Genomic DNA, 15,302 nt, shown 5'->3' with positions numbered 1-15,302 from the left:
TAGACTGGGAGGGTCCTTGCTAAGCCCATTCTTAGGACAGCAATGAAAACCAAGTAAAAGTAGAAGTTATCCTTTGTGAGGAACATTTATATTTATAAAAGAAATCTCCATTCGTAAAGGAATCTTCCTCTCTGTATCAAGAAGAAGAGGTGATGACCTTATCTCTAGAAACTCTTATCAGTGCGGAAGGCAAGGACTTAAATCCGCATAATAACCTTACTCTTGTTTATTGTGCTTTTCTGGTAATCTCTCCCCCCACTCCCAATATCCTCCCTTGTCTTTAGCTGAAGATAGTATTTAAGATGAGAACCTCCGCCATTTTGTCGAGTTACCCAGTTATTCCTGGGTCTCTCTCATGTATACATGTTATAAAGCTCTGTTTGATTTTCTCCTGCTATTCAGTCTTATGTCAATTTAATCTGTAGCCCAGCCAGAAAGGACCCAGAGTGGGTAGAGGGCAGTCTTCCTCCCCTACAATGCGCTTCTGCGAGAGTTAATGGAGTTGCTGAAACTGGACAGAGACATTTCTTTGAACAAAATTTTCTTCTCTGAAGGTGTTGGAGGAGGACTTTCTGGTTGACAATGAAATACACATCCCCAAAGATGGAGATGGCATTCTGAGGTTCCTGGCACTCTTAGTGCATTCTGGCCAGTGCTGGATGGGGCCCAGGGTCCCTGTGGGCATGAAGGAGGAAGCCTCCACCATTGTTATTGATCTTGGGATTTCACAATTTTCCTGGGATGTCTGTCTGTCTCTGAACTGCTTGTCTCTGCCTAGAAAATTCAGGCCCTCAGAGGCCACTGAAAGCTGCAGGGACATCCAGCTAAAGGATCTGCCTGTGCTGAGACTCTCTCCTGATGCACAAGCATGAAGCTGATGTCTTCTTCTCTAAGATCTGCCCAATGCTTTTCTTGCTCTCCTGACTTTCAACTTCTTTACTGTCCATAAATGTAGCCCCACTTTCCCCTGGGCCTGGACCAACATGCCTTATTCAGGAGATGGTCCTGCCCTTTGCCTTTTCTCCACGGTAAAAGCCAGTGAAACAAACCCTGAGTCCTAGTTTTTTTTTTTTTTTTTTAACTGGGGTATAACTGACAAGTAACATTGAATTAGTTTCAGGTGTACAGCATAAGGATTCAATATTTGTATATATTGTGAAATGATCACCACAATAAGTCTAGTTAACATCCGTCACCAGACATAGTTACAAAATTTTTTTTCTTGAGGGGCCGACCCCGTGGCATAGTGGTTAGGTACGTGTGCTCCGCTGCTGGCGGCCTGGGGTTCGGATCCCAGGCTCACACCTATGCACTGCTTGTCGGGCCATGCTTTGGCGGTGTCCCACATAAAATGGAGGAAGATCGGCATGGATGTTAGCTCAGGGCCAGTCTTCCTCAGCAAAAAGAGGAGGATTGGCATGGATGTTAGCTCAGGGCTGATCTCCCTCATACACACAAAAAAATTCTTGTGATGAGAAATTTTAACATCTACTCTTTTAGCAACTTTCAAATATTCAATACAGTATTATTAACTATAGTCACCATGTATAAAATAAATAATCCCCAGGACTTATTTATTTTATAACTGGAAGTTTGTACCTTTTGACCACTTCACCCATTTCACCCACCCACCACTCCCACCTCTGGTGACCACCAATCTGTTCTCTGTACCTGAGTCTTAGTTCTAAAGTAGCATTTTGGAGGAGCCTTTCCCTTCTGTGGTGCAAACGAGTGTTTCCATCACGGTAGTCTCTGTTAATCCCCAGTCCTGGGCAAATAACTGGTCTCTATGGTATGGGAAGTTCATATCCTATTTCTCCTCAAAGTTCTCCTGGTTTGGGGTCTCTTGGGGCCTCACTCTCTTCATATATGGTGAAATTTAACTTTGAGGAGCTTCCTAGCTCACTGACTTTAAGAATGTTTCTTTCTTAAATCTTTTTAAATTGACACATTCCCCTTTCTTTTTTTTTCTTGCAATTTGTTGTTGTTGAAGAAACTCTATTGATTTGTAGAGTTTATCTCAGTGTGGATTTTTCTGTTTGCATTCCTGCAGTGGCATTTAGTGTGCTCTTCGGAACCTTTGTTATTTCCTATAAATTGGTAGTGAGATCTAGAATAGCAGTTCTCAACCACGGTTGATTTTGCCCCCTGCCCAGGACAATTTGGCAATATTTAGAGGACTTTTTTCACAACTTGCAGGGATGCTACTAACATCTAGTGGGTAGTCACCAGGGATGCTGCTAAACATCTCACAATGCACAGGACAGCTTCTCACAAAAAAGAATTATCCAGACCAAAATGTCAGTAATGCCTGTAGGGGAATAGGGAGAATCCCCCTGCCCTTTCCCTTAAGGTTCTTCAGGCTGGCCAAATAATTAAAAAGACAGGTTAGCAGGAGAAAATAATACCAAGTTTAATAACATGTATACACGGGAGAAACCAGGGAAACTGAGTTTCTCAACACAATAGCAGAGATTCTTGTCTTAAATACCATCTTCAGCCAAAGACAAAGGAGGATGTTGGGGATGGGGGAGGTCAGTTACCAGAGATTACCAGAAAAGCACAGTAAACAAGAGTAAGGTTATTATGCAGATTTAAGGCCTCACCTTTCACATTGATATGTTTTTAGAGATAAGGTCATTCCGCCCTCCTCCCAGCACAGAGAGGGAGATATCTTTACAAATGGAGATTTCCCTTATAAATGTATATGTTTGTCTGACAACTCCCAGCAGGACCACCCAGAGAATGTGGCCAGGAAGAGACAGAATTTTGATAAGACAGGCTTGGTGCCTTTTCTATTGTAACATCTATTTTACATTATACAGCCATCATGATAGTAACTCCTTCCTGAAACAGATCTTTTATGTTAAGTTCTTTAGGCAGTTTGGGAGGGGAAACTCAAATGTTCTTCCTGAGTTTTCGGAGTCTTTATTGTCTTCAGCTCAAAATAATCTGCACACCAGAGTGGTGCATCTTGGGGTGGCCTGCCCTGAGCACCATCATGCCCAAGTTGAGAAACCCTGATCTGGAGCCTTGAGCAGATTCCAGATCAAGTTTTTTGCAAGACTATTTCATACATGGCGTTGGGAATTTCCCATTGCATCACATCAGATATCACATCACATCTAGTTGCCTCATAGTGACATTAAGACTGATCAGCAGGTTTAGGTGTTGTCAGCCTGATCCATCGACAATAAAGTTCCAGATCAGCTTTCCGCCTCAGGTTTTAGCAGCCTTAGTGATCTTTATCTAAATCAAGTACTTTATTTGGGGTTGAAAAATTGTGGTGATTCTATTTCTCTCAATATTCCTGCATTAGCTGGAAAGTCTTAAAGAACTTCCCTCATTATCAACTTGGTTACTCACATGTGGAGTTCATAGGGGACAGGTAAGACAAATGCTTGATTGTTCCTCTCAATTTACCAGCTTTCAGAAAAATGAATTGATGTGCTGGAATCTCCAAAAGTGATTAATGAGCTATTTGTTTGTGGGTTGTTTTTTTTTTTGGTATCATAATGACTCCTGGATTTATACCTATTTGATGTGTTTCAGTTAATTGTAGGCATTATACGTTTTAAGCACCTTTATCTAAGTATAATTGACAGGTAATAAACAGCACATATTTAAAGTTTACAGTTTGATAAGTTTTGACAAATATGTACACCTAGGAAACCCTCACCACCATAAAGATAATGAACTTATCCAACACCTTGAAAAATTTTTTATGCCCTTTGTAATTCCTCTCTCCCTTACCTCCCTGCCTCCCTCCAATCCCCAGGCAACCATGTGCTTTATGTATCATCTTGAGTTTTATATAAATGGAATTATACAATATTCAGTTTTTCTGTTTGTCTTTTTTCACTCAGCATAATTCTTTTGAGCTTCATCTATGTTGTTCTGTGTATTGACAGTTCATTCCTTTATGTTGCGTGAGTGCAATTTGTTCATCGTTCACTTGCTGATAGGCGATTGAGTGGTTTCTAGTTTCCTGATATTACAAGGAAACCTGCTATGAACATTTATGTACAAGTCTTTGTGTGGATATATGTTTCCCTTTTTCTTGGGTAAATATCTAGAAATTGAATGGCTGGATCATAAGGTAGGAGGAGTAGGTTTAACTTTTTGTCCTTTATTTATTTATTTTTTTTACTTATTTATTTTTTCCCCCAAAGTCCCAGTACATAGTTGTATGTCATAGCTGCACATCCTTCTAGTTGCTGTATGTGGGATGCGGCCTCAGCATGACCGGAGAAGCGGTACATCGGTGCGCGCCCGGGATCCGACCCTGGGACGCCAGCAGCAGAGCATGTGCACTTAACCACTAAGCCACGGGGCTGGCCCCACAACTTTTTGTCATTTAAAACATTTATTTTTAGAAGAGTTTTAGATTTACAGAAAGATTATGAAGGTAGTACAGACAGTTCCCATATATCCCATACCCAGTTTTCCCTGTTAACAGTTTACATTGGTGTGGTATATTTGTCATAACCAATATTGATATATTATTAACTAAAGCTAGTATAACATTATTGCAATACATCTTGATTGGTAAAGCTTCTATTTAAATCTTTTACCTATTTTTTATTAGATTGTCTTCCTTTGTTGAGTTTTGATAGTTCTTGATATTTTTTTAATTAAAGTCTCTCATCAGATATATAATTTGCAAATATTTTCTCCCAGTCTGTCTTTTTTTTCTTAACAGTGTCTTTTGAAGAGCAGAAGTTTTAAATTTTGATGAATTATAATTTATCAGTTCTTTTACAGATCATACTTTGTATCATATCCAATAAATCTTTGCCTAACCAAGATCACAAAGATTTTTGCCAAATATTTTCTTCTAGAAGTTTTATAGTTTTATGTTTTACACTTAGGTCTATGATCTATTTTCCTTGAAAGATACAAATTATCAGAATATCCATATATCTAGTAAAGAAACAGAATTTGTAGTTAAAATTTTTCTACACAAACTGGTACAAAAACAGACATACAGAGCAAAAGAACAGAATTGAAAGTCCAGAAATAAAACCACACATATACAGGCAGCTAATCTTGGACAAAGGAGCTAAGAACATACAATGGAGAAAGGAAAGTCTCTTCAATAAATGATGCTGGGAAAACTGGACAGCCACATGCAAAAGAATGAAAGTAGACCATTATCTTTTGCCATTCACAAAAATTAACTCAAAATGGATCAAAGACCTGACTGTAAGACCTGAAACTATAAAACACATAGAAGAAAATATAGGCAGAACACTCTTTGACATTGGTCTTAGAGGAATCTTTTCAAATTCCGTGTCTATTCAGACAAGGGAAACAAAAGTAAAAATAAACAAGTGGGACTTCATCAGACTAAAGAGTTTCTGCAAGGCAAACAAAACCAGGATCAAAATGAAAAGACAACCCACCAGCTGGGATAAGAAATTTGCAAATCATATATCCGACAAGGAGTTAATCTCCATAATATATAAAGAACTAACAAACTGAACAACAAAAAAACAAACAAGCCGATCAAAAAATGGGCAGAGGATATGAACAGACATTTTTCCAAGGAAGATATACAGATGGCCAACAGGCACATGAAAAGATGTTCAACATCACTAATAATCAGGGAAATGCAAATCAAAACTACACTAAGATATCACCCTACACCCGTTAGAATGGCTATAATCACCAAGACAAAAAATAACAGATGTTGGAGAGGATGTAGAGAAAAGGGAACTCTCATTCACTGCTGGTGGGAATGCAAACTGGTGCAGCCTCTGTGGAAAACAGTATGGATATTCCTCTAAAAATAGAAATACCTTAGGAGCCGGCCCCATGGCTTAGCGGTTAAGTGCACACGCTCCACTACTGGCGGCCCAGGTTTGGACCCCAGGCGCGCACCAACGCACTGCTTGTCGGGCCATGCTGAGGCAGCATCCCACATACAGCAACTAGCAGGATGTGCAACTATGACATACAACTATCTACTGGGGCTTTGGGGAGAAAAAGGGGAAAAGAAAGGAGGAGGATTGGCAATAGATGTTAGCTCAGGGCCGGTCTTTCTCAGCAAAAAAGAGGAGGATTGGCATGGATGTTAGCTCAGGGCTGATCTTCCTCACAAAAAAAAAAAAAAGAAAGAAATACCCCATGATCCAGCTATCCCACTTCTGGGATTTATCCAAAGAACTTGAAATCAACAACCAAAGAGGCTTATGCACCCCTATGTTCATTGCAGCATTATTCACTACGCCAAGAAGTGGAAGCAACCCAACTGTCCATCAACTGACAGTTGGATAAAGAAGATATGGTATACGTATATATATATATATATATATATATATATATATACACACACACACACAATGGAATACTACTCAGCCATTAAAAAAAAGACAAAATCGTCCCATTTGCAACAACATGGATGGACCTGGAGGGTAGTATGTTAACTGAAATAAGCCAGACAGAGAAAGACAAACACAGCAGGACTTCACATGTATGTGGAAGATAAACTAACACACGGACAGAGAGAATAGTTTGGTGGTTACCAGGGGGAAGCAGGTTGGGGGGTGTGCACAAGGAGTGAAGGGGCGCATTTATATGGTGACTGACAAATAATAATGTTCAGGGCCGGCCCCATGGCTTAGCTGTTGGGTGCGCGCTCTCCGCTGCTGGTGGCCTGGGGTTCGGATGGCCGGCGCGCCCGGATGCATCGCTTCTCTGGCCATGCTGGGGCCGTGTCCCACATACAGCAACTAGAAGGATGTGCAGCTATGACATACAACTATCTACTGGGGCTTTGGGGGGAAAAAATAAATAAATCAAAAAATAAAAACTTCAAAAAAAATAATAATGTTCAACTGAAATCTCACAATGTTATATACTACTACAATATCAATTTAAAAAAATCTTCCTACACAGAATGCTCACTTCTGCTACTTCTATTCAATATTGTACTGGAAGTTCTTTTTTTTTTTTTTTTAAAGATTTTTTTTTTTTTTTTTTTTATAATTTTTGTTTTTAAATTTTATTTATTTTTCCCCCAAGGCCCCAGTAGATAGTTGTATGTCATAGCTGCACATCCTTCTAGTTGCTGTATGTGGGACGCGGCCTCAGCATGGCCAGAGAAGAGGTGCGTCGGTGCGCGCCCGGGATCCGAACCCGGGCCGCCAGCAGCGGGGCACGCGCACTTAACCGCTAAGCCGCGGGGCCGGCCCTAAAGATTTTTTTTATTTATTTTCCCCCCAGAGCTCCAGTGGATAGTTGTATGCCATAGCTGCACATCCTTCCAGTTGCTGTATGTGGGACGCGGCCTCAGCATGGCTGGAGAAGCGGTGTGTTGGTGCGCGCCCGGGATCCGAACCCGGGCCGCCAGCATCGGAGAGCGTGCACTTAACCTCTAAGCCACAGGGCCGGCCCCTGTACTGGAAGTTCTAATCAGAGCAGTTAGGCAAGAAAAAGAAATCAAAGACATCCAAATTGGAAAAGAAGAAGTAAAGTTATCTCTACTCACAGATGAAGTGATTTTATATATAGAAAATCCTCAAGAATACACACAAAAACTATTAGAGCTAATAAATGAATTTAGCAAAGTTTCAGAATACAAGATCAACACACAAAAATGAGTTGTATTGCCATACACTAGCAATGAACAACCTGAAAATGAAATTAAGAAAAAAAATTTCATTTACAATAGCATCAAAAAGAATAAAATACTTAGGAATAAATTTAACAAAAGAAGTGCAAGATTTGTACACTGAAAACTACAAAACATTGCTGAAAGAAATTAAAGCAGATCTACATAATTGGAAAGACATGCAGTGTTCATGGATTGAAAGATTTAATGTTGTTAAGATGGCAATACAACCCAAAGTGATCTACAGATTCAGTGCAGCCTCTATCAAAATCCTAATGATCATTTTTGCAGAAATAAAAAAGTTTATCTTAAAATTCGTATGGAATCTCAAGGAACCCTGAATAGCCAAAATATTGAAAAAGAAAAACAAAATTGGAGGACTCACACTTCCCAGTTTCAAAACCTACTACAAAACTACAGTAATCAAGACAGTGTGGTACTGGCATAAAGATAGACATAGATCAATGTAGAATCAATTGAGAGTCCAGGAATAAACCCATAAATCTATAGACAATTGATTTTCAGCAAGGGAGCCAAGACAATTCAATGAGGAAAGAACAGCCTGTTCCACAAACAGTGCTGGGACAACTGGATATGCACATGCAAAAGAATGAAGGTGGACACTCGCCTCACAGCACAAAAATTAACTCAAAATGGATGAAAGACTTAAATGTGAGACCAAAAATTATAAAACTCTTAAAACATAAGCTCATATCTTCATAACCTTGGATTTGGCAATAGATTCTCAGAGATGACACTAAAGCACAAGCAAAAAAAAAGAAAAAAAATAGATAAATTGAATTTCATCAAAATTAAAAACTTTTGTGTATCAAAGGACACTGTTAAGAAGGTGAGGGCAGCCCCATGGCTTAGCGGTTAAGTGCGCGCGCCCCGCTGCTGGCGTCCCGGGTTCGGATCCCGGGCGCGCACTGACGCACCTCTTCTCTGTCCATGCTGAGGCCACATCCCACGTACAGCAACTGGAAGGATGTGCAGCTGTGACATACAACTATCTACTGGGGCTTTGGGGGAAAAAAAGCAGGCGGATTGGCAATAGATGTTAGCTCAGAGCCGGTCTTCCTCGGCAAAAAAGAGGAGGATTGGCACGGATGTTAGCTCAGGGCTGATCTTCCTCACAAAAAAAAAAAAAAAGGTGAGGGGCCAGCCCGGTGGTACAAGCAGTGAAGTGCACACACTCCGCTGCGGCAGCCCGGGGTTCCCCGGTTCAGATCCCGGGCGAGCACTGACGCACTGCTTGGCAAGCTATGCTGTGGTGGCGTCCCATGTAAAGTGGAGGAAGGTGGGCACAGATCTTAGCCGAGGGCCAGTCTTCCTCAGCAAAACGAGGAGGATTGGCATGGATGTTAGCTCAGGGCTGATTTTCACCCCCCCACACACAAAAAAAGGTGAAAAGACAAGCTTTAGAATGGGAGAAAATATTTGCAAATCATGTATCTGATAAGGGTCCAGTATCCAGAATATATAATGAACTCTTACAACTGAAAAAGAGAAGCAGTCCAATAAATACAGCAAACAAAGGACCTGAATGGACATTTCTCCAAAGAAGATATACAAATGGCCAGCAATCACATGAAAAGATGCTCAACATTGTCATTAGTCATTAGGGAAATGCAAATTGAAACCACAATAAGATGCCACTTTACACCCCACTAGGATGCCTATAATTTTTTTAAAAAGGAAAATAAGTGTTGGCCAGGATGTTGCAAAATTGGAAACCTCACACATTGCTGGTGGAATGTAAAATGCTGCAGCCTTTGTGGAAAATGGTTTGGTGGTTCTTCAAAAAGTTAAACATAGAGTTACCATATGACCCAGCAAGTCTACTCCTAGGTATATATCCAAAAGATTCAAAAATAGATATTCAAGCCAAAAGCTATCCACGAATGTTCATAGCAGTACTGTTAACAATAGCCAAAATGTGGAAACAACCCATATGCCCATCAACTGACAAATGGATAAAAAATGTGGACTATTCATACAATAGAATACTATTCAACTATAAAAAGGACTGAAGTACTGATACATTTGACAACATAGATGAACCTTGAAAATATTATGCTAAGTGAAAGGAGCCAGGCACAAAGGCTACATATTGTATGATTACATTTATATTAAATATCCAGTTTAGGCAAATTCATAGAAACAGATGTAGATTAGTGGTTGCCAGGGGTTGGAGGAGGGAGAAATGGGGCGTGACTGCTTAATGTGTACAGGGTTTCCTTTTGGGGTGCTGGAAATGCTTTAGAACTAGATAGTGGTGATGCTTGCACAATATTGTATTAAATGCCACTGAATTGTACACCACAAAATGATTAAAATAGTAAATTTTACGTTATGTATATTTTACCACAATTTTTAAAGATTCAATCAACGTAACTCAACATATTAACAAACCAAAAGAGAAAAATCATATGATCGTCTCAGTACAGAAAAAGCCTTTGACTAAATCCAACATCGATTCCTAATAAAAACTCGCAGTAAACTAAGAATTGAAGGGAACTTCCTCAAAGTGATAAAGGAGTGCTATGAAAAACCTTCAGCTAACATTAAACTCAATGGTGAAAGACTGAACACTTGTCCTCTAAGATCAGGAATAAGACACGGATGTCCACTTTCACTACTTCACTGAACATTGTACTGGAGGTTCCAGGCAGTGCAATAAACAAAAAGAGATAGAAAGAGATTAAAGGAATCCAGATTTAAAAGGAATAAGTAAAACTATATATGCACACAACGTGATTGTCTTTTGCAGAAAAATGGATTCTACAAAAAAGCTACTAGATCTAATATGTGTGTTTAGCAAGGTCACAGAATACAAGATGGACATACAGGGGCTGGCCTGGTGGCGTAGTGGTTGAGTTTGTGCATTCCGCTTCTGCAGCCCAGGGTTTGTGGGTTCAGATCCCTGCTGTGGACCTACACACCGCTCATCAAGCCATGCTGTGGTGGCATCCCACATACAAAGTTGAGGAAGCTTGGCACAGATGTTAGCTCAGGGACAATCTTCCTCACCAAAAAAAAAAAAAAAAGATGAACATACAAAAATGGATTGTATGTTTATATACTAACGATGACCAAGAGGAACTTGAAATTTTAAAATGCTATTTATAGTGGCATAAAAATATTAAATATTTAGAGATAAATCTAACAAATAATATGAAAGATGTATACACCACAAACTACAAAATATTGCTGACAGAAGTTAAAGAAGATCTAAATAAATGGAGAGAGATACCTTCTTCATTGATGAGAAGACTCAATATTAAGATATAAATTCTCCTCATATTCATTTATAGAGTCAACACAATCACAACAAAAATCCCAGCAGGACCTAAAATACCCAAAATACCTTTAGAAAGGAACAAAGTTGGAGGACTAACACGACCTGATTTCAGGATTTATTATACTACAGTAATCAAGACAGTGTGGCATTGGCATCTAAGTGAGCAAATAGATCAGTGGGAGAAAATAGAGTTTAGAAAAAGACACATATAGAAAACTGATTTCTGATAAAATTGCAAAGGCAATTCAGTGGAAAAGAAATAGTTATAGTCATTATACTTTTGGATGCTTAAATTTTCCCAATTTTGGCCCCTTGTAACAATTTGATAGCTTCTTTGCTTTCTGGTACAACAAGGTGTTCCTGGTTCATCCTGTACATTTCCTGCCCCAGACTGGAATCAGTCATTTCTTCAAAGAGTTCTCTAACCTTTTAGTGGGAAATAATATTTAGAAACCACTGTCTGGGCCCCTCAGTAGTTAATTATTTCTGACAGACCTCTTCAGTCAATAGAACTAGGAAATACATTTTCTGTTTGAAAGAGAAAAATATATTGTGTTCTTACTAATATTTCTAATTCAAATTTAATATTAGAATATTTTTACTTAATCTCTGATTTTAGATGTATATTTTCTCTTTCACTGAAAATCTTGGTTCTAATGCATAACATAATTACTTTTTTTGCTCTATATGTATATGTGGTTTTAAAATAATAATATCAATACTATTACTGACACTATGATTACTGAATGTCATTTAAAATTTCTTTGCTGTTCCTTCTTTTCTTAGGATATGACTTATAGGGAAGACATAGGTAAGTTACTATGTTTAAATTCACTTGATATTGTTATTTTCTCTGTGGTTGAGCCACTAACTTGATATCAACGTCATAGCCCAGGTTCCATATCCTGAATCGAAAGCTTACGCATTTGTACTTCATTGGGGAGCGCAATCCCAGGGCGTCAGGCATGAGGGAACAGGGGAGTGAGGCAGGGAAAGAAGGAGGACGAATACAACAGGCTGGCTACTGCTTGGCAGGAAGTACATTGTTCCATCCTGTTGGTCTGTCCTCAGACCATATGAACAACTGCATCTCAAGACAGCTCATCACAGGGCAAGAAATGAAGAGTTTTTATTTAGCAGATCCCATCTTTTACTGCTCAGGGTTTTGCCCCATGGGACATTTATTCCCCTGCACTTCTGGATCATGCACGTGTGGGCATTGTGCTGGTCCATGGTGTCTCCTGCTCCTATCTCATTTCCTACAGATAGGAAAGCTGTAGGGTGGGAGGCGGGAGGTTTGTGGTACGTGCATGAAGTGAGATGCTGTTGGGTGTGTCTGTGTTGGTCACCGTGGTGGCGGCTAGACAGAATCCATGTAGAGTTGGTCACCACAGAAGTGGCTGAGGTGAAACAAGTGGCCAAGGGCCTTGAGACAGGTGAGATTGCAAAGATCTGAGGTGAAACATAGGAGGAGTTGGATACCATAGACCCCTTGTACAGCTCAAAGCTGCTCACTCCCTCTCATTATATCCAGTCCCACACTGCATTATGGGTTCTCCACCAGTGTGAGGACAAAATGCCCTCACTTCTCCCAAGAGGGGGAGTACAATCCAGTCATTCACAAAATTCCCTCTAATGTAGTGGTCAGCCACAATCTCCGTGAAGACTTAGGCACATGAGTTAGGCAGACATGCTCCAGCTCTCTGCAGCTACAGCTGGTCCCAAGGCTGTAAGTGATAATCATCTCATCCCCTTCCTTTACTACTCTTTCTAGGTTTCCTCACTCGTGGCTAATGCTTTGGTTGGCCTGATTGCTTTCCAGTGGAGTGATCCAGACTTTCATTTCTGAAGGGTCTGAGCCTTTAGTAACCTTGCCTTTGTCAGGCTGTGATTGTTGCAATTGCTTATTTTCTGTTATAACTGGGTATGGAAGCACCCAGAGTTGTTCCGGTGAATCCCCTGGGCTCCAGACATAATCCTCCTGACTCCGTTGTATGTAACAGCAACCCTGGCCCCTTACTGTTGTCGGGGCATCACCCTGCCAGAATGGAAACTCCTCCATCTCCAGGTTCACAGACATAAGGACCCCAAAGTGTCCAGATGGTAATTGCAGCACCCAGGTCAGTGGAACCCACACCATGTCCCCTGAGAACCATACTCCCTTCCTGTGAACCAGAGTCTAAGGTGTGCAGACAATTTAAATGCATCTGGGTTATTTAAACCATCTGGAAATAGGTCTCTTGTTTTTCCTCCCTTTCCCATCCTGCCAACTGAGGTGTTGTTTGAACTTGTTCGTAGTTCACAAATCATGTAATTTTTTATGAACACGGGGGTTTTAAAAGACCAATAAAATATCTCTGCTTTAAAGGTCACCTGTTATCAGCATTCTTTCCCCATCAGCTAAAATTGAGGTGGTCTTTTTGTCTTTTGATTTGAGATGCTCTAATTAAAGACTATCCTTCTATATCCCCCAGGCAGTAGCTTTATCTCCCAATTTAGTTCCCATGGCTTTACTTCCAGAAGTCCGCTCACATTCACGAGGCCCTTCCTCTAAGGATCTAGCCTGGGCCGAATATTTATAGACCTTGCTCTCTGTGCCCAGTGCAGTTCTCAGCACTGGGGACTCAGTGGTGGCCCAAGCTAACCTGGCCTCTGTTTTCCCCATGGAATCCAGAGCTGGGAGATAAACAATAAACAAGTAACAAGATAATATCATCTAGTGACAAGTGCTTTGAAGAACACATAACAAGTTTAGGTCTTCTCTGGGGATGTGGTACACATGTGCTGAGATCTGAGTGTCAAAAGTGGCCAGCCCTGAGAGGACTCAGGGAAAGTTTTCCAGGCAGGGGGTAGTGCAAATGCAAAGTCCCTGAGGTATGAATGAGAATAAGGACGTAGAGGTTGAGAGCAATGCGTTCCCAGTAACGAGGTCAAAGAAGCAGTAGGGCCGGATCACGTAGGGCCCTGTAGGCCATGGTTAGGAGCTTGGATTCTATTCTAAGCACAATGGAAAGCCAATAGAAGGTTTTGAGCTGGGAATGATAGGATCTGATTTACTTCTTAAAAAGATTCTCTGGCAGCTGTGATGAGACTGAATTAGAGGACAAGGGTAAAAATCAAGACCAGTCAGGAGGTAACTGCAGTGACAGTTGAGAGATGACATGGGGAGCTGAGCCAGCCTATGTTACCCATCGTCTATTACCAGCTACACACCTTTCCACCTGATCCTGCAGTTGACTTCCTGCTAGACTAGGCGATTCCTGACGCTAGGTCACCCCCAAAACTAAGTCAGTGGTAGATGCATGTTGAATTAATCTATAGCAAAATCTAACTTCTGCAAAGGGCCTTAGCAATGACAAGTGCTTTTCTTAATCCATTATTTCATTCCATCCTCTCACAAAGTCTGCAAGGTAGCTATGATTTGGCCATGAACTTTACATGTCCTCTCTGATTTAATCCTTGCCACAACCCTGTAAGGTACGGACTATTAGTCTGTTTACAGCTGAGAGATAAGCAAACTGAGGCTTAGAGAGGTTAACTTGCAAAGTTACACAATTAATGGTGGCATCAGAGTTTGCACTAGGGTCTCCCTGCTGAGCTGGAGACGTATTTTGTGACTTATGTAAGGTGAAACTTCACCTTCAAGCCTTAATTTGTTTCATCAGTCCCAATACCCCTAGCAGAAGTCTAAGGATCTATACCTTTCTCACTCCTTTTAGTTTTTGGATGAATCTAGTTGAGTCCCCTTAATTCTTCCTGACTCCACTTAACCTATAATGAGTAATTTGATGGGGCAGGAGGCCAAACAAACAAACAAACAGAAAACTGTTGCTGACATCTCAGTGGTCTGCTTTTCTCAGCAATCAAGATGCCGTGTCCCCAACTGATAGAAAATACCTTAAGTTCCAGCTACTCAGAAATTGAGGGCTTGTTCTAGGATTTCCATGACGCAGCAGAACAGAATTCATCCTTCATCAGGAACAAAATGGTAAGGCGTCAGCAAAGCCTTATTACTGAGATTAGAGAAACAAATATTTGTTAGATTCTCTGAGATAGCTCTCAGTAACAAATCCCAGTGTGTTATAGGCATAAAACTGGAACTCACAAACCTATCTCACACACAAATCCTTCCAGAGAGTGATGAAATTCCTTTACTTTTCCATTAAACCGTGTGTTCTTAGAGGGCAGCGGCCGTGTTCTGTTGATCTTTGTAGCATCTGGTCCAGAGCCTGGCTCGGAATAAGCACTCAATAAATATTTGTTGAATGAATTCCTAAAATCTGTAGATGAATATAGTGAATAAATCTATTAAAAAGATCTTCAGAATGCTCTAGAAATGCACTGTTCAATACAGCGGCCACTATCCCCGTGTGGCAATTGAGT

Source organism: Ceratotherium simum, chromosome 4 (assembly GCF_057802395.1).
Source record: "Ceratotherium simum simum isolate JZ-2026a chromosome 4, ASM5780239v1, whole genome shotgun sequence".
Classification (NCBI taxonomy): Eukaryota; Metazoa; Chordata; class Mammalia; order Perissodactyla; family Rhinocerotidae; genus Ceratotherium; species Ceratotherium simum.
Note: the sequence above shows the minus strand (reverse complement) of the source record.